This window comes from Haliaeetus albicilla, chromosome 14, assembly GCF_947461875.1.
Source record: "Haliaeetus albicilla chromosome 14, bHalAlb1.1, whole genome shotgun sequence".
Classification (NCBI taxonomy): Eukaryota; Metazoa; Chordata; class Aves; order Accipitriformes; family Accipitridae; genus Haliaeetus; species Haliaeetus albicilla.
Window position 1 is genome coordinate 37,637,881 of NC_091496.1, and position 21,781 is coordinate 37,659,661.

Sequence of the window (21,781 nt, forward strand, 5' to 3'; positions counted from 1 at the left end):
CGGCCGGCACCGAAAATATTTTTGACAGTACCTTCACCAGTGGCGAAAATATTTTCGACGGCAGCTCAGAAGGCTCCGAAAATATTTTCGATGGGAGCTCGGCCGGTGCGGAAAATATTTTCAATTGGAGCTCGGCCGGCACCGAAAATATTTTCGACGGCGTGTTGGCCGGTGCCAAAAAGTTTTCGACGGAAGCTCAGCCGGCGTCAAAAATAGTTTCGACGGGACCTCGAACGGCGCCGAAAATATTTTAGACGGGAGCTCGGCCGGCGTCAAAAATACTTTCAACAGCAGCTCGGATGGCCCCGAAAATATTTTCGACAGTACCTCGTCCGGTGCGGAAAATATTTTCGATGGGAGCTCAGCTGGCACCGAAAATATTTTCGACGGGAGCTCGGCCGGCACCAAAAATATTTTTGACAGTACCTTGACCGGTGCGGAAAATATTTTCGACGGCGGCTCAGCCGGCTCCGAAAACGTTTTCGACGGGAGCTCGGATGGCTCCAAAAATATTGTCGACAGGACCTCGACCGGTGCCGAAAATATTTTCGATGGGAGCTCGGCCGGCACCGAAAATATTTTAGACGGGAGCTCGGTCGGCACCGAAAATATTTTTAACAGGGGCTCAGCCGGCACCGAAAATATTTTTGACGGCGTGTTGGCCGGTGCCAAAAACGTTTTCGACGGGGTATCGGCCGGCACCGAAAATATTTTCGACGGAAGATTGGCCGGCGTCAAAAATATTTTCGACGGGAGCTCGGCTGGCCCCGAAAATATTTTCGACAAGGTTCTGACCGGCACCGAAAATATTTTCGACGGGGGCCCGGCCAGCACCAAAAATATTTTCGAATGCGGCTCGGCCGGCTCCGAAAATATTTTCGACGGGAGGTCGGTCGGCACCAAAAATATTTTCGACAAGCTGCCGGCCGGCACCGAAAATATTTTTGACAGTACCTTCACCAGTGGCGAAAATATTTTCGACGGCAGCTCAGCCGGCTCCGAAAATATTTTCGATGGGAGCTCGGTCGGCTCCGAAAATATTTTCAATTGGAGCTCGGCCGGCACCGAAAATATTTTCGACGGCGTGTTGGCCGGTGCCAAAAAGTTTTCGACGGAAGCTCAGCCGGCGTCAAAAATAGTTTTGACGGGACCTCGAACGGCGCCGAAAATATTTTAGACGGGAGCTCGGCCGGCGTCAAAAATACTTTCAACAGCAGCTCGGATGGCCCCGAAAATATTTTCGACAGTACCTCGTCCGGTGCGGAAAATATTTTCGATGGGAGGTCAGCTGGCACCGAAAATATTTTCGACGGGAGCTCGGCCGGCACCAAAAATATTTTTGACAGTACCTTGACCGGTGCGGAAAATATTTTCGACGGCGGCTCAGCCGGCTCCGAAAACATTTTCGACGGGAGCTCGGATGGCTCCGAAAATATTGTCGACAGGACCTCGACCGGTGCCGAAAATATTTTCGATGGGAGCTCGGCCGGCACCGAAAATATTTTAAACGGGAGCTCGGTCGGCACCGAAAATATTTTTAACAGGGGCTCGGCCGGCACCGAAAATATTTTCGACGGAGGCTCGGACGGCCCCGAAAATGTTTTCGACAGTACCTGGACCGGTGCGGAAAATATTTTCGACGGCAGCTCAGAAGGCTCCGAAAATATTTTCGATGGGAGCTCGGCCGGCTCCGAAAATATTTTCGATTGGAGCTCGGCCGGCACCGAAAATATTTTCGACGGAAGCTTGGCCGGCGTCGAAAATATTTTCGACGGGATCTCGGCCGGCCCCGAAAATATTTTCGACAACGTACTGACCGGAACCGAAAATATTTTAGAAGGGGGCCCGGCCGGCACCGAAAATATTTTCGTCGGTGTCTCATCCGGCACCGAATATATTTTCGATGGAGGCTCGGACAGTGCCTAAAATATTTTCGAAGGCGGCTCGGCCGGCCCCGAAAATATTTTCGACAGTGTCTCGGCTGGCTCCGAAAATATTTTTGACGGGATCTCGGCCGGCACCGAAAATATTTTCGACGGAAGCTCGGCCGGTGTCAAAAATATTTTCGATGGGAGCTCGGATGGCCTCGAAAATATTTTCGACAGTACCTCGTCCGGTGCCGAAAATATTTTCGACGGCGGCTCAGCCGGCTCCGTAAACATTTTCGACGGGAGCTCGGCCGGCTCCGAAAATATTTTCGATTGGAGCTCGGCCGGCAACGAAAATATTTTCGACGGGACCTCGAACGGCGCCGAAAATATTTTCAATGGGGGCTCCGCCGGCACGAAAAAAATTTTCGACGGGGGCCCGCCTGGCACCGAAAATATTTTAGACGGGACTCAGCCGGCTCCGAAAATATTTTCGACGGGATCTCGGCCGGCTCTGAAAATATTTTCGATTGGAGCTCGGCCGGCACCGAAAATATTTTCGATGGAAGCTCGGCCGGCGTCCAAAATATTTTCGACGGGAGCTCGGACGGCCCCGACAATATTTTCGACAGGGTCTCGGCCGGCTCCGAAAATATTTTCGACGCCGTGTTGGCCGGTGCCAAAAATGTTTTCGACGGAGGCTCGGACGGCACCGAAAATATTTTAGACGGGGGCCCGGCCGGCACCGAAAATATTTTCGTCGGTGTCTCATCCGGCACCGAAAATATTTTCGTTGGAGGCTTGGCCGGTGCCTAAAATATTTTCGAAGGCGGCTCGGCCGGCACCGAAAACATTTTCGACGGGATCTCGGCCGGCACCGAAAATATTTTCGACGGAATCTCGGCTGGCGTCAAAAATATTTTCGACGGGAGCTCGGATGGCCCCGAAAATATTTTTGACAGTACCTCGACCGGTGGCGAAAATATTTTCGACGGCAGCTCAGCCGGCTCGGAAAGTATTTTCGACGGGATCTCGGCCGGCTCCGAAAATATTTTCGACGGAAGCTCGGCCGGCGTCAAAAATATTTTCGACGGGAGCTCGGACGGACCCGAAAATATTTTCGACAGGACCTTGACCGGTGCCGAAAATATTTTCGATGGGAGCTCGGCCAGGAGCGAAAATATCTTCGACAGGATCTCGGCCGGCACTGAAAATATTTTCGACGGGAGCTCGGCAGGCACCGAAAATATTTTTGACAGTACCTTGACCGGTGGCGAAAATATTTTCGACGGCAGCTCAGCCGGCTCCGAAAATATTTTAGACGGGAGCTCGGCCGGCTCTGAAAATATTTTCGATTGGAGCTCGGCCGGCAACGAAAATATTTTTAACGGGGGTTCGGACGGCCCCGAAAATATTTTCGACAGTACCTCGACCGGCGCCGAAAATATTTTCGACGGCAGCTCAGCTGGCACCGAAAATATTTTTGACAGTACCTTGACCGGTGGCGAAAATATTTTCGACGGCAGCTCAGCCGGCTCCGAAAATATTTTCGACGGGAGCTCGGCCGGCTCCGAAAATATTTTCGATTTCAGCTCGGCCGGCACCGAAAATATTTTCAACGGGGGTTCGGCCGGCACCGAAAATATTTTCGACGGAAGCTCGGCCGGCCCCGAAAATATCTTCGAGAGGATCTCGGCCGGCACCAAAAATATTTTCAATTGGAGCTCGGCCAGCACCGAAAATATTTTCGACGGAAGCTCGGCCGTCACCAAAAATATTTTCAACGGCGTGTTGGCCGGTGACAAAAATGTTTTCGACGGAAGCTCGGAGGGCCCCGAAAATATTTTCGACGGGGTGTCGGCCGGCTCCGAAAATATTTTCGACGGGAGCTCGGATGGCCCCGAAAATATTTTCGACAGTACCTCGTCCGGTGCCGAAAATATTTTCGATGGGAGCTCGGCCGGAGCCGAAAATATTTTCGATTGGAGCTCGGCCGGCACTGAAAATATTTTTAAAGGGGGCTCGGACGGCCCCGAAAATATTTTCAACAGTACCTCGACCGGTGCCGGAAATATTTTCGACGGCAGCTCAGCCGGCTCCGAAAATTTTTTCGACGGGAGATCGTCCAGCACCGAAAATATTTTTAACGGGGCTCGGCCGGCACCAAAAATATTTTCGACGGCGTGTTGGCTGGTGCCAAAAACGTTTTCGACAGGGTCTCGCCCGGCACCGAAAATATTTTCGACAGAAGCTTGGCCGGCGTCAAAAATATTTTCGACGGGAGCTCGGAAGGCCCCGAAGATTTTTTTGACAGGGTTCTGGCAGGCACCGAAAATATTTTAGACGGCGTCTCGGCCGGCTCCGAAAATATTTTCGACGGGAGCTCGGTCGGCACCAAAAATATTTTTGACAAGGTGCCGGCCGGCACCGAAAATAGTTTCGACGGCGGTTCGCTGGCTCCGACAATATTTTCGACGGGAGCTCGTCCGGCACCGAAAATGTTTTTGACAGTACCTTGACCGGTGCGGAAAATATTTTCGACGGCAGCTTAGCCGGTTCCGAAAATATTTTCGACGGGAGCTTGGCCGGTTCCGAAAATATTTTCGATTGGAGCTCGGCCGGCACCGAAAATATTTTCAACGGGGGCTCGGCCGGCACCAAAAATATTTTCGACGGCGTGTTGGCCGGTGCCAAAAATGTTTTCGACGGAGGCTCGGAGGGCCCCGAAAATATATTCGACGGGGTCTCGGCCGGCTCCGAAAATATTTTCAACGGGATCTCGGCCGGCACCGAAAATATTTTAGACGGAAGCTCCGCCGGCGTCAAAAATATTTTCGACAGGAGCTCGGACGGCCCCGAAACTATTTTCGACAGGACCTCGACCGGTGCCGAAAATATTTTCGATGGGAGCTAGGCCGGCACCGAAAATATTTTAGACGGGAGCTCGGCCGGCACCGAAGATATTTTTAACGGCGGCTCGGACGGCCCCGAAAATATTTTCGACAGTACCTCGTCCGGCACCGAAAATATTTTAGACGGGAGCTCGGCCGGCACCGAAAATATTTTTGACAGTACCTTGACCGGTGGCGAAAATATTTTCGACGGCATCTCAGCCGGCTCCGAAAATATTTTCGACAGGACCTCGACCGGTGCCGAAAATATTTTCCAAGGGAGCTCGCCCGGCACCGAAGATATTTTAGACGGGAGCTCGGACGGCCCTGAAAATATTTTCGACGGAAGCTCGGCCGGCTCCGAAAATATTTTCGATGGGATCTCGGCCGGCACCGAAAATATTTTCGACAGGGTCTCGGCCGGCACCAAAAATATTTTCGACTGAATCTCGACCGGCACCGAAAATATTTTCGACGGCGTGTTGGCCAGTGCCAAAATGTTTTCGACAGAGGCTCGGACGGCCCTGAAAATAGCTTCGACGGGACCTCGAACGGCGCCGAAAATATTTTCGACGGGAGCTCGGATGGCCCCGAAAATATTTTCGATGGGAACTCGGCCGGCTCCGAAAATATTTTCGACGGGATCTCGGCCGGCACCGAAAATATTTTCGACGGAAGCTCGGCCGGCGTCAAAAATATTTTCGACCGGAGCTCGGACGGCCCCGAAAATATTTTCGACAGGACCTCGACCGGCACCGAAAATATTTTAGACAGGAGCTCGGCCGGCACCGAAAATATTTTACACGGGAGCTCGGCCGGCACCGAAAATATTTTTAACGGGGCTCGGGCGGGTCCGAAAATATTTTAGACGGCGTGTTGGCCGGTGCCAAAAATATTTTCGACGGGAGCTCGGACGGCCCCGAAAATATTTTCGACAAGGTTCTGACCGGCACCGAAAATATTTTAGACGGGGGCCCGGCCAGCCCCGAAAATATTTTCGACAAGGTGCCGGCCTGCACCGAAAATAGTTTCGACGGCGGCTCGGCCGGCTCCGACAATATTTTCGACGGGAGCTCGGCCGGCACTGAAAATATTTTCGACGGGAGCTCGGCCGGCACCGAAAATATTTTCGACGGCGTCTCGGCCGGCTCCGACAATATTTTCGACGGGACCTCGAACGGCGCCGAAAATATTTTCGATGGGGGCTCGGCCGGCACCGAAAATATTTTCGATGAGGGCCCGCCTGGCACCGAAAATATTTTAGACGGAACTCAGCTGGCACCGAAAATATTTTCGACGGGATCTCGGCCGGCGTCGAAAATTTTTTCGATATGGTCTCGTCCGGCGTCAGAAATATTTTTGACGGGAGCTCGGATGGCCCCGAAAATATTTTCGACGGGGTCTCGGCTGGCACCGAAAATATTTTAGACGGGAGCTTGGCCGGCTCCGAAAATATTTTCGATGGGATCTTGGCCGGCACCGAAAATATTTTCGACGGAAGCTCGGCCGGTGTCAAAAATATTTTCAACGGGAGCTCGGACGGCCCCGAAAATATTTTCGACGGAAGCTCGTCTGGCGTCAGAAATATTTTCGACGGGAGCTCGGACGGCCCCGAAAATATTTTCAACAGTACCTCGACCGGTGCCGAAAATATTTTCGACGGGACCGCGAACGGTGCCGAAAATATTTTCGACGGCATGTTGGCCGGTGCCAAAAATATTTTCGACGGGGGCCCAGCTGGCACCGAAAATATTTTCGACGGAGGCTCGGCTGGCATCCAAAATATTTTTTAACGGAAGCTCGGCCGGCGACAAAAATATTTTCGATGGGAGCTCAGCCGGCACCGAAAATATTTTAGACGGGAGCTCGGCCGGCACCAAAAATATTTTCGACGGCAGCTCAGCCGGCTGCGAAAATATTTTTGACGGGAGCTCGGCCAGCACCGAAAATATTTTCAATTGCAGCTCGGCCGGCACCGAAAATATTTTCGACGGCGTGTTGGCCGGTGCCAAAAATGTTTTCGACGGAGGCTCGGACGGCCCCGAAAATATTTTCGACGGAGTCTCAGCCGGCTCCGAAAATATTTTCGATGGAAGCTTGGCCGGCGTCAAAAATATTTTCGACGGGATCTCGGCCGGCGTCGAAAATTTTTTCGATATGGTCTCGTCCGGCGTCAGAAATATTTTTGACGGGAGCTCGGATGGCCCCGAAAATATTTTCGACGGGGTCTCGGCCGGCACCGAAAATATTTTAGACGGGAGCTTGGCCGGCTCCGAAAATATTTTCGATGGGATCTTGGCCGGCACCGAAAATATTTTCGACGGAAGCTCGGCCGGTGTCAAAAATATTTTCAACGGGAGCTCGGACGGCCCCGAAAATATTTTCGACGGAAGCTCGTCTGGCGTCAGAAATATTTTCGACGGGAGCTCGGACGGCCCCGAAAATATTTTCAACAGTACCTCGACCGGTGCCGAAAATATTTTCGACGGGACCGCGAACGGTGCCGAAAATATTTTCGACGGCATGTTGGCCGGTGCCAAAAATATTTTCGACGGGGGCCCAGCTGGCACCGAAAATATTTTCGACGGAGGCTCGGCTGGCATCCAAAATATTTTTTAACGGAAGCTCGGCCGGCGACAAAAATATTTTCGATGGGAGCTCGGACGGCCCCGAAAATATTTTCGACAGGACCTCGACCGGTGCCGAAAATATTTTCAAAGGCGGCTCAGCCGGCACCGAAAATATTTTTGACGGGAGCTCGGGCAGCACCGAAAATATTTTCAATTGCAGCTCGGCCGGCACCGAAAATATTTTCGACGGCGTGTTGGCCAGTGCCAAAAATGTTTTCGACGGAGGCTCGGACGGCCCCGAAAATATTTTCGACGGAGTCTCAGCCGGCTCCGAAAATATTTTCGATGGAATCTTGGCCGGCGTCAAAAATATTTTCGACGGGAGCTCGGACGGCCCCGAAAAAATATTCGATGGGGTCTCGGCCGGCTCCGAAAATATTTTCAACGGGATCTCGGCCGGCACCGAAAATATTTTCGACGGGAGCTCGGCCGGCATCAAAAATATTTTCAACGGGAGCTCGGACGGCCCCGAAAATATTTTTGACAGTACCTCGACCGGTGTCGAAAATATTTTCGACGGGAGCTCGGCCGGCACCGAAAATATCTTCGACAGGATCTCGGCCGGCACCGAAAATATTTTCGACGGAAGCTCGTCTGGCGTCAGAAATATTTTTGACGGGAGCTCGGACGGCCCCGAAAATATTTTCGACAGTACCTCGACCGGTGCCGAAAACATTTTCGACGGGACCGCGAACGGCGCCGAAAATATTTTAGACGGGAGCTCGGCCGGCACCGAAAATATTTTTAACAGGGGCTTGGACGGCCCCGACAATATTTTCGACAGTACCTCGACCGGTGCCGAAAATATTTTCAATGGCGAATAGGCCGGCACCGAAAATATTTTAGACGGGAGCTCGGCCGGCACCGAAAATATTTTTGACAGTACCTTGACCGGTGGCGAAAATATTTTCGATGGCAGCTCAGCCGGCTCCGAAAATATTTTCGACTGGAGCTCGGCCGGCACCGAAAATATCTTCGAGAGGATCTCGGCCGGCACCAAAAATATTTTCAATTGGAGCTCGGCCAGCACCGAAAATATTTTCGACGGAAGCTCGGCCGTCACCAAAAATATTTTCAACGGCGTGTTGGCCGGTGACAAAAATGTTTTCGACGGAAGCTCGGAGGGCCCCGAAAATATTTTCGACGGGGTGTCGGCCGGCTCCGAAAATATTTTCGACGGGAGCTCGGATGGCCCCGAAAATATTTTCGACAGTACCTCGTCCGGTGCCGAAAATATTTTCGATGGGAGCTCGGCCGGAGCCGAAAATATTTTCGATTGGAGCTCGGCCGGCACTGAAAATATTTTTAAAGGGGGCTCGGACGGCCCCGAAAATATTTTCAACAGTACCTCGACCGGTGCCGGAAATATTTTCGACGGCAGCTCAGCCGGCTCCGAAAATTTTTTCGACGGGAGATCGTCCGGCACCGAAAATATTTTTAACGGGGCTCGGCCGGCACCAAAAATATTTTCGACGGCGTGTTGGCTGGTGCCAAAAACGTTTTCGACAGGGTCTCGCCCGGCACCGAAAATATTTTCGACAGAAGCTTGGCCGGCGTCAAAAATATTTTCGACGGGAGCTCGGAAGGCCCCGAAGATTTTTTTGACAGGGTTCTGGCAGGCACCGAAAATATTTTAGACGGCGTCTCGGCCGGCTCCGAAAATATTTTCGACGGGAGCTCGGTCGGCACCAAAAATATTTTTGACAAGGTGCCGGCCGGCACCGAAAATAGTTTCGACGGCGGTTCGGCTGGCTCCGACAATATTTTCGACGGGAGCTCATCCGGCACCGACAATATTTTCGACGGGAGCTCGGCCGGCACCGAAAATATCTTCGACAGGATCTCGGCCGGCACCGAAAATATTTTCGACGGAAGCTTGTCCGGCACCGAAAATGTTTTTGACAGTACCTTGACCGGTGCGGAAAATATTTTCGACGGCAGCTTAGCCGGTTCCGAAAATATTTTCGACGGGAGCTTGGCCGGTTCCGAAAATATTTTCGATTGGAGCTCGGCCGGCACCGAAAATATTTTCAACGGGGGCTCGGCCGGCACCAAAAATATTTTCGACGGCGTGTTGGCCGGTGCCAAAAATGTTTTCGACGGAGGCTCGGAGGGCCCCGAAAATATATTCGACGGGGTCTCGGCCGGCTCCGAAAATATTTTCAACGGGATCTCGGCCGGCACCGAAAATATTTTAGACGGAAGCTCCGCCGGCGTCAAAAATATTTTCGACAGGAGCTCGGACGGCCCCGAAACTATTTTCGACAGGACCTCGACCGGTGCCGAAAATATTTTCGATGGGAGCTAGGCCGGCACCGAAAATATTTTAGACGGGAGCTCGGCCGGCACCGAAGATATTTTTAACGGCGGCTCGGACGGCCCCGAAAATATTTTCGACAGTACCTCGTCCGGCACCGAAAATATTTTAGACGGGAGCTCGGCCGGCACCGAAAATATTTTTGACAGTACCTTGACCGGTGGCGAAAATATTTTCGACGGCATCTCAGCCGTCTCCGAAAATATTTTCGACAGGACCTCGACCGGTGCCGAAAATATTTTCCAAGGGAGCTCGCCCGGCACCGAAGATATTTTAGACGGGAGCTCGGACGGCCCTGAAAATATTTTCGACGGAAGCTCGGCCGGCTCCGAAAATATTTTCGATGGGATCTCGGCCGGCACCGAAAATATTTTCGACAGGGTCTCGGCCGGCACCAAAAATATTTTCGACTGAATCTCGACCGGCACCGAAAATATTTTCGACGGCGTGTTGGCCAGTGCCAAAATGTTTTCGACAGAGGCTCGGACGGCCCTGAAAATAGCTTCGACGGGACCTCGAACGGCGCCGAAAATATTTTCGACGGGAGCTCGGATGGCCCCGAAAATATTTTCGATGGGAACTCGGCCGGCTCCGAAAATATTTTCGACGGGATCTCGGCCGGCACCGAAAATATTTTCGACGGAAGCTCGGCCGGCGTCAAAAATATTTTCGACCGGAGCTCGGACGGCCCCGAAAATATTTTCGACAGGACCTCGACCGGCACCGAAAATATTTTAGACAGGAGCTCGGCCGGCACCGAAAATATTTTACACGGGAGCTCGGCCGGCACCGAAAATATTTTTAACGGGGCTCGGGCGGGTCCGAAAATATTTTAGACGGCGTGTTGGCCGGTGCCAAAAATATTTTCGACGGGAGCTCGGACGGCCCCGAAAATATTTTCGACAAGGTTCTGACCGGCACCGAAAATATTTTAGACGGGGGCCCGGCCAGCCCCGAAAATATTTTCGACAAGGTGCCGGCCTGCACCGAAAATAGTTTCGACGGCGGCTCGGCCGGCTCCGACAATATTTTCGACGGGAGCTCGGCCGGCACTGAAAATATTTTCGACGGGAGCTCGGCCGGCACCGAAAATATTTTCGATGGCGTCTCGGCCGGCTCCGACAATATTTTCGACGGGACCTCGAACGGCGCCGAAAATATTTTCGATGGGGGCTCGGCCGGCACCGAAAATATTTTCGATGAGGGCCCGCCTGGCACCGAAAATATTTTAGACGGAACTCAGCTGGCACCGAAAATATTTTCGACGGGATCTCGGCCGGCGTCGAAAATTTTTTCGATATGGTCTCGTCCGGCGTCAGAAATATTTTTGACGGGAGCTCGGATGGCCCCGAAAATATTTTCGACGGGGTCTCGGCTGGCACCGAAAATATTTTAGACGGGAGCTTGGCCGGCTCCGAAAATATTTTCGATGGGATCTTGGCCGGCACCGAAAATATTTTCGACGGAAGCTCGGCCGGTGTCAAAAATATTTTCAACGGGAGCTCGGACGGCCCCGAAAATATTTTCGACGGAAGCTCGTCTGGCGTCAGAAATATTTTCGACGGGAGCTCGGACGGCCCCGAAAATATTTTCAACAGTACCTCGACCGGTGCCGAAAATATTTTCGACGGGACCGCGAACGGTGCCGAAAATATTTTCGACGGCATGTTGGCCGGTGCCAAAAATATTTTCGACGGGGGCCCAGCTGGCACCGAAAATATTTTCGACGGAGGCTCGGCTGGCATCCAAAATATTTTTTAACGGAAGCTCGGCCGGCGACAAAAATATTTTCGATGGGAGCTCAGCCGGCACCGAAAATATTTTAGACGGGAGCTCGGCCGGCACCAAAAATATTTTCGACGGCAGCTCAGCCGGCTGCGAAAATATTTTTGACGGGAGCTCGGCCAGCACCGAAAATATTTTCAATTGCAGCTCGGCCGGCACCGAAAATATTTTCGACGGCGTGTTGGCCGGTGCCAAAAATGTTTTCGACGGAGGCTCGGACGGCCCCGAAAATATTTTCGACGGAGTCTCAGCCGGCTCCGAAAATATTTTCGATGGAAGCTTGGCCGGCGTCAAAAATATTTTCGACGGGATCTCGGCCGGCGTCGAAAATTTTTTCGATATGGTCTCGTCCGGCGTCAGAAATATTTTTGACGGGAGCTCGGATGGCCCCGAAAATATTTTCGACGGGGTCTCGGCCGGCACCGAAAATATTTTAGACGGGAGCTTGGCCGGCTCCGAAAATATTTTCGATGGGATCTTGGCCGGCACCGAAAATATTTTCGACGGAAGCTCGGCCGGTGTCAAAAATATTTTCAACGGGAGCTCGGACGGCCCCGAAAATATTTTCGACGGAAGCTCGTCTGGCGTCAGAAATATTTTCGACGGGAGCTCGGACGGCCCCGAAAATATTTTCAACAGTACCTCGACCGGTGCCGAAAATATTTTCGACGGGACCGCGAACGGTGCCGAAAATATTTTCGACGGCATGTTGGCCGGTGCCAAAAATATTTTCGACGGGGGCCCAGCTGGCACCGAAAATATTTTCGACGGAGGCTCGGCTGGCATCCAAAATATTTTTTAACGGAAGCTCGGCCGGCGACAAAAATATTTTCGATGGGAGCTCGGACGGCCCCGAAAATATTTTCGACAGGACCTCGACCGGTGCCGAAAATATTTTCAAAGGCGGCTCAGCCGGCACCGAAAATATTTTTGACGGGAGCTCGGGCAGCACCGAAAATATTTTCAATTGCAGCTCGGCCGGCACCGAAAATATTTTCGACGGCGTGTTGGCCAGTGCCAAAAATGTTTTCGACGGAGGCTCGGACGGCCCCGAAAATATTTTCGACGGAGTCTCAGCCGGCTCCGAAAATATTTTCGATGGAATCTTGGCCGGCGTCAAAAATATTTTCGACGGGAGCTCGGACGGCCCCGAAAAAATATTCGATGGGGTCTCGGCCGGCTCCGAAAATATTTTCAACGGGATCTCGGCCGGCACCGAAAATATTTTCGACGGGAGCTCGGCCGGCATCAAAAATATTTTCAACGGGAGCTCGGACGGCCCCGAAAATATTTTTGACAGTACCTCGACCGGTGTCGAAAATATTTTCGACGGGAGCTCGGCCGGCACCGAAAATATCTTCGACAGGATCTCGGCCGGCACCGAAAATATTTTCGACGGAAGCTCGTCTGGCGTCAGAAATATTTTTGACGGGAGCTCGGACGGCCCCGAAAATATTTTCGACAGTACCTCGACCGGTGCCGAAAACATTTTCGACGGGACCGCGAACGGCGCCGAAAATATTTTAGACGGGAGCTCGGCCGGCACCGAAAATATTTTTAACAGGGGCTTGGACGGCCCCGACAATATTTTCGACAGTACCTCGACCGGTGCCGAAAATATTTTCAATGGCGAATAGGCCGGCACCGAAAATATTTTAGACGGGAGCTCGGCCGGCACCGAAAATATTTTTGACAGTACCTTGACCGGTGGCGAAAATATTTTCGATGGCAGCTCAGCCGGCTCCGAAAATATTTTCGACTGGAGCTCGGCCGGCACCGAAAATATCTTCGAGAGGATCTCGGCCGGCACCAAAAATATTTTCAATTGGAGCTCGGCCAGCACCGAAAATATTTTCGACGGAAGCTCGGCCGTCACCAAAAATATTTTCAACGGCGTGTTGGCCGGTGACAAAAATGTTTTCGACGGAAGCTCGGAGGGCCCCGAAAATATTTTCGACGGGGTGTCGGCCGGCTCCGAAAATATTTTCGACGGGAGCTCGGATGGCCCCGAAAATATTTTCGACAGTACCTCGTCCGGTGCCGAAAATATTTTCGATGGGAGCTCGGCCGGAGCCGAAAATATTTTCGATTGGAGCTCGGCCGGCACTGAAAATATTTTTAAAGGGGGCTCGGACGGCCCCGAAAATATTTTCAACAGTACCTCGACCGGTGCCGGAAATATTTTCGACGGCAGCTCAGCCGGCTCCGAAAATTTTTTCGACGGGAGATCGTCCGGCACCGAAAATATTTTTAACGGGGCTCGGCCGGCACCAAAAATATTTTCGACGGCGTGTTGGCTGGTGCCAAAAACGTTTTCGACAGGGTCTCGCCCGGCACCGAAAATATTTTCGACAGAAGCTTGGCCGGCGTCAAAAATATTTTCGACGGGAGCTCGGAAGGCCCCGAAGATTTTTTTGACAGGGTTCTGGCAGGCACCGAAAATATTTTAGACGGCGTCTCGGCCGGCTCCGAAAATATTTTCGACGGGAGCTCGGTCGGCACCAAAAATATTTTTGACAAGGTGCCGGCCGGCACCGAAAATAGTTTCGACGGCGGTTCGGCTGGCTCCGACAATATTTTCGACGGGAGCTCATCCGGCACCGACAATATTTTCGACGGGAGCTCGGCCGGCACCGAAAATATCTTCGACAGGATCTCGGCCGGCACCGAAAATATTTTCGACGGAAGCTTGTCCGGCACCGAAAATGTTTTTGACAGTACCTTGACCGGTGCGGAAAATATTTTCGACGGCAGCTTAGCCGGTTCCGAAAATATTTTCGACGGGAGCTTGGCCGGTTCCGAAAATATTTTCGATTGGAGCTCGGCCGGCACCGAAAATATTTTCAACGGGGGCTCGGCCGGCACCAAAAATATTTTCGACGGCGTGTTGGCCGGTGCCAAAAATGTTTTCGACGGAGGCTCGGAGGGCCCCGAAAATATATTCGACGGGGTCTCGGCCGGCTCCGAAAATATTTTCAACGGGATCTCGGCCGGCACCGAAAATATTTTAGACGGAAGCTCCGCCGGCGTCAAAAATATTTTCGACAGGAGCTCGGACGGCCCCGAAACTATTTTCGACAGGACCTCGACCGGTGCCGAAAATATTTTCGATGGGAGCTAGGCCGGCACCGAAAATATTTTAGACGGGAGCTCGGCCGGCACCGAAGATATTTTTAACGGCGGCTCGGACGGCCCCGAAAATATTTTCGACAGTACCTCGTCCGGCACCGAAAATATTTTAGACGGGAGCTCGGCCGGCACCGAAAATATTTTTGACAGTACCTTGACCGGTGGCGAAAATATTTTCGACGGCATCTCAGCCGGCTCCGAAAATATTTTCGACAGGACCTCGACCGGTGCCGAAAATATTTTCCAAGGGAGCTCGCCCGGCACCGAAGATATTTTAGACGGGAGCTCGGACGGCCCTGAAAATATTTTCGACGGAAGCTCGGCCGGCTCCGAAAATATTTTCGATGGGATCTCGGCCGGCACCGAAAATATTTTCGACAGGGTCTCGGCCGGCACCAAAAATATTTTCGACTGAATCTCGACCGGCACCGAAAATATTTTCGACGGCGTGTTGGCCAGTGCCAAAATGTTTTCGACAGAGGCTCGGACGGCCCTGAAAATAGCTTCGACGGGACCTCGAACGGCGCCGAAAATATTTTCGACGGGAGCTCGGATGGCCCCGAAAATATTTTCGATGGGAACTCGGCCGGCTCCGAAAATATTTTCGACGGGATCTCGGCCGGCACCGAAAATATTTTCGACGGAAGCTCGGCCGGCGTCAAAAATATTTTCGACCGGAGCTCGGACGGCCCCGAAAATATTTTCGACAGGACCTCGACCGGCACCGAAAATATTTTAGACAGGAGCTCGGCCGGCACCGAAAATATTTTACACGGGAGCTCGGCCGGCACCGAAAATATTTTTAACGGGGCTCGGGCGGGTCCGAAAATATTTTAGACGGCGTGTTGGCCGGTGCCAAAAATATTTTCGACGGGAGCTCGGACGGCCCCGAAAATATTTTCGACAAGGTTCTGACCGGCACCGAAAATATTTTAGACGGGGGCCCGGCCAGCCCCGAAAATATTTTCGACAAGGTGCCGGCCTGCACCGAAAATAGTTTCGACGGCGGCTCGGCCGGCTCCGACAATATTTTCGACGGGAGCTCGGCCGGCACTGAAAATATTTTCGACGGGAGCTCGGCCGGCACCGAAAATATTTTCGACGGCGTCTCGGCCGGCTCCGACAATATTTTCGACGGGACCTCGAACGGCGCCGAAAATATTTTCGATGGGGGCTCGGCCGGCACCGAAAATATTTTCGATGAGGGCCCGCCTGGCACCGAAAATATTTTAGACGGAACTCAGCTGGCACCGAAAATATTTTCGACGGGATCTCGGCCGGCGTCGAAAATTTTTTCGATATGGTCTCGTCCGGCGTCAGAAATATTTTTGACGGGAGCTCGGATGGCCCCGAAAATATTTTCGACGGGGTCTCGGCTGGCACCGAAAATATTTTAGACGGGAGCTTGGCCGGCTCCGAAAATATTTTCGATGGGATCTTGGCCGGCACCGAAAATATTTTCGACGGAAGCTCGGCCGGTGTCAAAAATATTTTCAACGGGAGCTCGGACGGCCCCGAAAATATTTTCGACGGAAGCTCGTCTGGCGTCAGAAATATTTTCGACGGGAGCTCGGACGGCCCCGAAAATATTTTCAACAGTACCTCGACCGGTGCCGAAAATATTTTCGACGGGACCGCGAACGGTGCCGAAAATATTTTCGACGGCATGTTGGCCGGTGCCAAAAATATTTTCGACGGGGGCCCAGCTGGCACCGAAAATATTTTCGACGGAGGCTCGGCTGGCATCCAAAATATTTTTTAACGGAAGCTCGGCCGGCGACAAAAATATTTTCGATGGGAGCTCAGCCGGCACCGAAAATATTTTAGACGGGAGCTCGGCCGGCACCAAAAATATTTTCGACGGCAGCTCAGCCGGCTGCGAAAATATTTTTGACGGGAGCTCGGCCAGCACCGAAAATATTTTCAATTGCAGCTCGGCCGGCACCGAAAATATTTTCGACGGCGTGTTGGCCGGTGCCAAAAATGTTTTCGACGGAGGCTCGGACGGCCCCGAAAATATTTTCGACGGAGTCTCAGCCGGCTCCGAAAATATTTTCGATGGAAGCTTGGCCGGCGTCAAAAATATTTTCGACGGGATCTCGGCCGGCGTCGAAAATTTTTTCGATATGGTCTCGTCCGGCGTCAGAAATATTTTTGACGGGAGCTCGGATGGCCCCGAAAATATTTTCGACGGGGTCTCGGCCGGCACCGAAAATATTTTAGACGGGAGCTTGGCCGGCTCCGAAAATATTTTCGATGGGATCTTGGCCGGCACCGAAAATATTTTCGACGGAAGCTCGGCCGGTGTCAAAAATATTTTCAACGGGAGCTCGGACGGCCCCGAAAATATTTTCGACGGAAGCTCGTCTGGCGTCAGAAATATTTTCGACGGGAGCTCGGACGGCCCCGAAAATATTTTCAACAGTACCTCGACCGGTGCCGAAAATATTTTCGACGGGACCGCGAACGGTGCCGAAAATATTTTCGACGGCATGTTGGCCGGTGCCAAAAATATTTTCGACGGGGGCCCAGCTGGCACCGAAAATATTTTCGACGGAGGCTCGGCTGGCATCCAAAATATTTTTTAACGGAAGCTCGGCCGGCGACAAAAATATTTTCGATGGGAGCTCGGACGGCCCCGAAAATATTTTCGACAGGACCTCGACCGGTGCCGAAAATATTTTCAAAGGCGGCTCAGCCGGCACCGAAAATATTTTTGACGGGAGCTCGGGCAGCACCGAAAATATTTTCAATTGCAGCTCGGCCGGCACCGAAAATATTTTCGACGGCGTGTTGGCCAGTGCCAAAAATGTTTTCGACGGAGGCTCGGACGGCCCCGAAAATATTTTCGACGGAGTCTCAGCCGGCTCCGAAAATATTTTCGATGGAATCTTGGCCGGCGTCAAAAATATTTTCGACGGGAGCTCGGACGGCCCCGAAAAAATATTCGATGGGGTCTCGGCCGGCTCCGAAAATATTTTCAACGGGATCTCGGCCGGCACCGAAAATATTTTCGACGGGAGCTCGGCCGGCATCAAAAATATTTTCAACGGGAGCTCGGACGGCCCCGAAAATATTTTTGACAGTACCTCGACCGGTGTCGAAAATATTTTCGACGGGAGCTCGGCCGGCACCGAAAATATCTTCGACAGGATCTCGGCCGGCACCGAAAATATTTTCGACGGAAGCTCGTCTGGCGTCAGAAATATTTTTGACGGGAGCTCGGACGGCCCCGAAAATATTTTCGACAGTACCTCGACCGGTGCCGAAAACATTTTCGACGGGACCGCGAACGGCGCCGAAAATATTTTAGACGGGAGCTCGGCCGGCACCGAAAATATTTTTAACAGGGGCTTGGACGGCCCCGACAATATTTTCGACAGTACCTCGACCGGTGCCGAAAATATTTTCAATGGCGAATAGGCCGGCACCGAAAATATTTTAGACGGGAGCTCGGCCGGCACCGAAAATATTTTTGACAGTACCTTGACCGGTGGCGAAAATATTTTCGATGGCAGCTCAGCCGGCTCCGAAAATATTTTCGACTGGAGCTCGGCCGGCACCGAAAATATCTTCGAGAGGATCTCGGCCGGCACCAAAAATATTTTCAATTGGAGCTCGGCCAGCACCGAAAATATTTTCGACGGAAGCTCGGCCGTCACCAAAAATATTTTCAACGGCGTGTTGGCCGGTGACAAAAATGTTTTCGACGGAAGCTCGGAGGGCCCCGAAAATATTTTCGACGGGGTGTCGGCCGGCTCCGAAAATATTTTCGACGGGAGCTCGGATGGCCCCGAAAATATTTTCGACAGTACCTCGTCCGGTGCCGAAAATATTTTCGATGGGAGCTCGGCCGGAGCCGAAAATATTTTCGATTGGAGCTCGGCCGGCACTGAAAATATTTTTAAAGGGGGCTCGGACGGCCCCGAAAATATTTTCAACAGTACCTCGACCGGTGCCGGAAATATTTTCGACGGCAGCTCAGCCGGCTCCGAAAATTTTTTCGACGGGAGATCATCCGGCACCGAAAATATTTTTAACGGGGCTCGGCCGGCACCAAAAATATTTTCGACGGCGTGTTGGCTGGTGCCAAAAACGTTTTCGACAGGGTCTCGCCCGGCACCGAAAATATTTTCGACAGAAGCTTGGCCGGCGTCAAAAATATTTTCGACGGGAGCTCGGAAGGCCCCGAAGATTTTTTTGACAGGGTTCTGGCAGGCACCGAAAATATTTTAGACGGCGTCTCGGCCGGCTCCGAAAATATTTTCGACGGGAGCTCGGTCGGCACCAAAAATATTTTTGACAAGGTGCCGGCCGGCACCGAAAATAGTTTCGACGGCGGTTCGGCTGGCTCCGACAATATTTTCGACGGGAGCTCGTCCGGCACCGACAATATTTTCGACGGGAGCTCGGCCGGCACCGAAAATATCTTCGACAGGATCTCGGCCGGCACCGAAAATATTTTCGACGGAAGCTCGTCCGGCACCGAAAATGTTTTTGACAGTACCTTGACCGGTGCGGAAAATATTTTCGACGGCAGCTTAGCCGCTTCCGAAAATATTTTCGACGGGAGCTTGGCCGGTTCCGAAAATATTTTCGATTGGAGCTCGGCCGGCACCGAAAATATTTTCAACGGGGGCTCGGCCGGCACCAAAAATATTTTCGACGGCGTGTTGGCCGGTGCCAAAAATGTTTTCGACGGAGGCTCGGAGGGCCCCGAAAATATATTCGACGGGGTCTCGGCCGGCTCCGAAAATATTTTCAACGGGATCTCGGCCGGCACCGAAAATATTTTAGACGGAAGCTCCGCCGGCGTCAAAAATATTTTCGACAGGAGCTCGGACGGCCCCGAAACTATTTTCGACAGGACCTCGACCGGTGCCGAAAATATTTTCGATGGGAGCTAGGCCGGCACCGAAAATATTTTAGACGGGAGCTCGGCCGGCACCGAAGATATTTTTAACGGCGGCTCGGACGGCCCCGAAAATATTTTCGACAGTACCTCGTCCGGCACCGAAAATATTTTAGACGGGAGCTCGGCCGGCACCGAAAATATTTTTGACAGTACCTTGACCGGTGGCGAAAATATTTTCGACGGCATCTCAGCCGGCTCCGAAAATATTTTCGACAGGACCTCGACCGGTGCCGAAAATATTTTCCAAGGGAGCTCGCCCGGCACCGAAGATATTTTAGACGGGAGCTCGGACGGCCCTGAAAATATTTTCGACGGAAGCTCGGCCGGCTCCGAAAATATTTTCGATGGGATCTCGGCCGGCACCGAAAATATTTTCGACAGGGTCTCGGCCGGCACCAAAAATATTTTCGACTGAATCTCGACCGGCACCGAAAATATTTTCGACGGCGTGTTGGCCAGTGCCAAAATGTTTTCGACAGAGGCTCGGACGGCCCTGAAAATAGCTTCGACGGGACCTCGAACGGCGCCGAAAATATTTTCGACGGGAGCTCGGATGGCCCCGAAAATATTTTCGATGGGAACTCGGCCGGCTCCGAAAATATTTTCGACGGGATCTCGGCCGGCACCGAAAATATTTTCGACGGAAGCTCGGCCGGCGTCAAAAATATTTTCGACCGGAGCTCGGACGGCCCCGAAAATATTTTCGACAGGACCTCGACCGGCACCGAAAATATTTTAGACAGGAGCTCGGCCGGCACCGAAAATATTTTACACGGGAGCTCGGCCGGCACCGAAAATATTTTTAACGGGGCTCGGGCGGGTCCGAAAATACTTTAGACGGCGTGTTGGCCGGTGCCAAAAATATTTTCGACGGGAGCTCGGACGGCCCCGAAAATATTTTCGACAAGGTTCTGACCGGCACCGAAAATATTTTAGACGGGGGCCCGGCCAGCCCCGAAAATATTTTCGACAAGGTGCCGGCCTGCACCGAAAATAGTTTCGACGGTGGCTCGGCCGGCTCCGACAATATTTTCGACGGGAGCTCGGCCGGCACTGAAAATATTTTCGACGGGAGCTCAGCCGGCACCGAAAATATTTTCGACGGCGTCTCGGCCGGCTCCGACAATATTTTCGACGGGACCTCGAACGGCGCCGAAAATATTTTCGATGGGGGCTCGGCCGGCACCGAAAATATTTTCGATGAGGGCCCGCCTGGCACCGAAAATATTTTAGACGGAACTCAGCTGGCACCGAAAATATTTTCGACGGGATCTCGGCCGGCGTCGAAAATTTTTTCGATATGGTCTCGTCCGGCGTCAGAAATATTTTTGACGGGAGCTCGGATGGCCCCGAAAATATTTTCGACGGGGTCTCGGCTGGCACCGAAAATATTTTAGACGGGAGCTTGGCCGGCTCCGAAAATATTTTCGATGGGATCTTGGCCGGCACCGAAAATATTTTCGACGGAAGCTCGGCCGGTGTCAAAAATATTTTCAACGGGAGCTCGGACGGCCCCGAAAATATTTTCGACGGAAGCTCGTCTGGCGTCAGAAATATTTTTGACGGGAGCTCGGACGGCCCCGAAAATATTTTCAACAGTACCTCGACCGGTGCCGAAAATATTTTCGACGGGACCGCGAACGGTGCCGAAAATATTTTCGACGGCATGTTGGCCGGTGCCAAAAATATTTTCGACGGGGGCCCAGCTGGCACCGAAAATATTTTCGACGGAGGCTCGGCTGGCATCCAAAATATTTTTTAACGGAAGCTCGGCCGGCGACAAAAATATTTTCGATGGGAGCTCAGCCGGCACCGAAAATATTTTAGACGGGAGCTCGGCCGGCACCAAAAATATTTTCGACGGCAGCTCAGCCGGCTGCGAAAATATTTTTGACGGGAGCTCGGCCAGCACCGAAAATATTTTCAATTGCAGCTCGGCCGGCACCGAAAATATTTTCGACGGCGTGTTGGCCGATGCCAAAAATGTTTTCGACGGAGGCTCGGACGGCCCCGAAAATATTTTCGACGGAGTCTCAGCCGGCTCCGAAAATATTTTCGATGGAAGCTTGGCCGGCGTCAAAAATATTTTCGACGGGATCTCGGCCGGCGTCGAAAATTTTTTCGATATGGTCTCGTCCGGCGTCAGAAATATTTTTGACGGGAGCTCGGATGGCCCCGAAAATATTTTCGACGGGGTCTCGGCCAGCACCGAAAATATTTTAGACGGGAGCTTGGCCGGCTCCGAA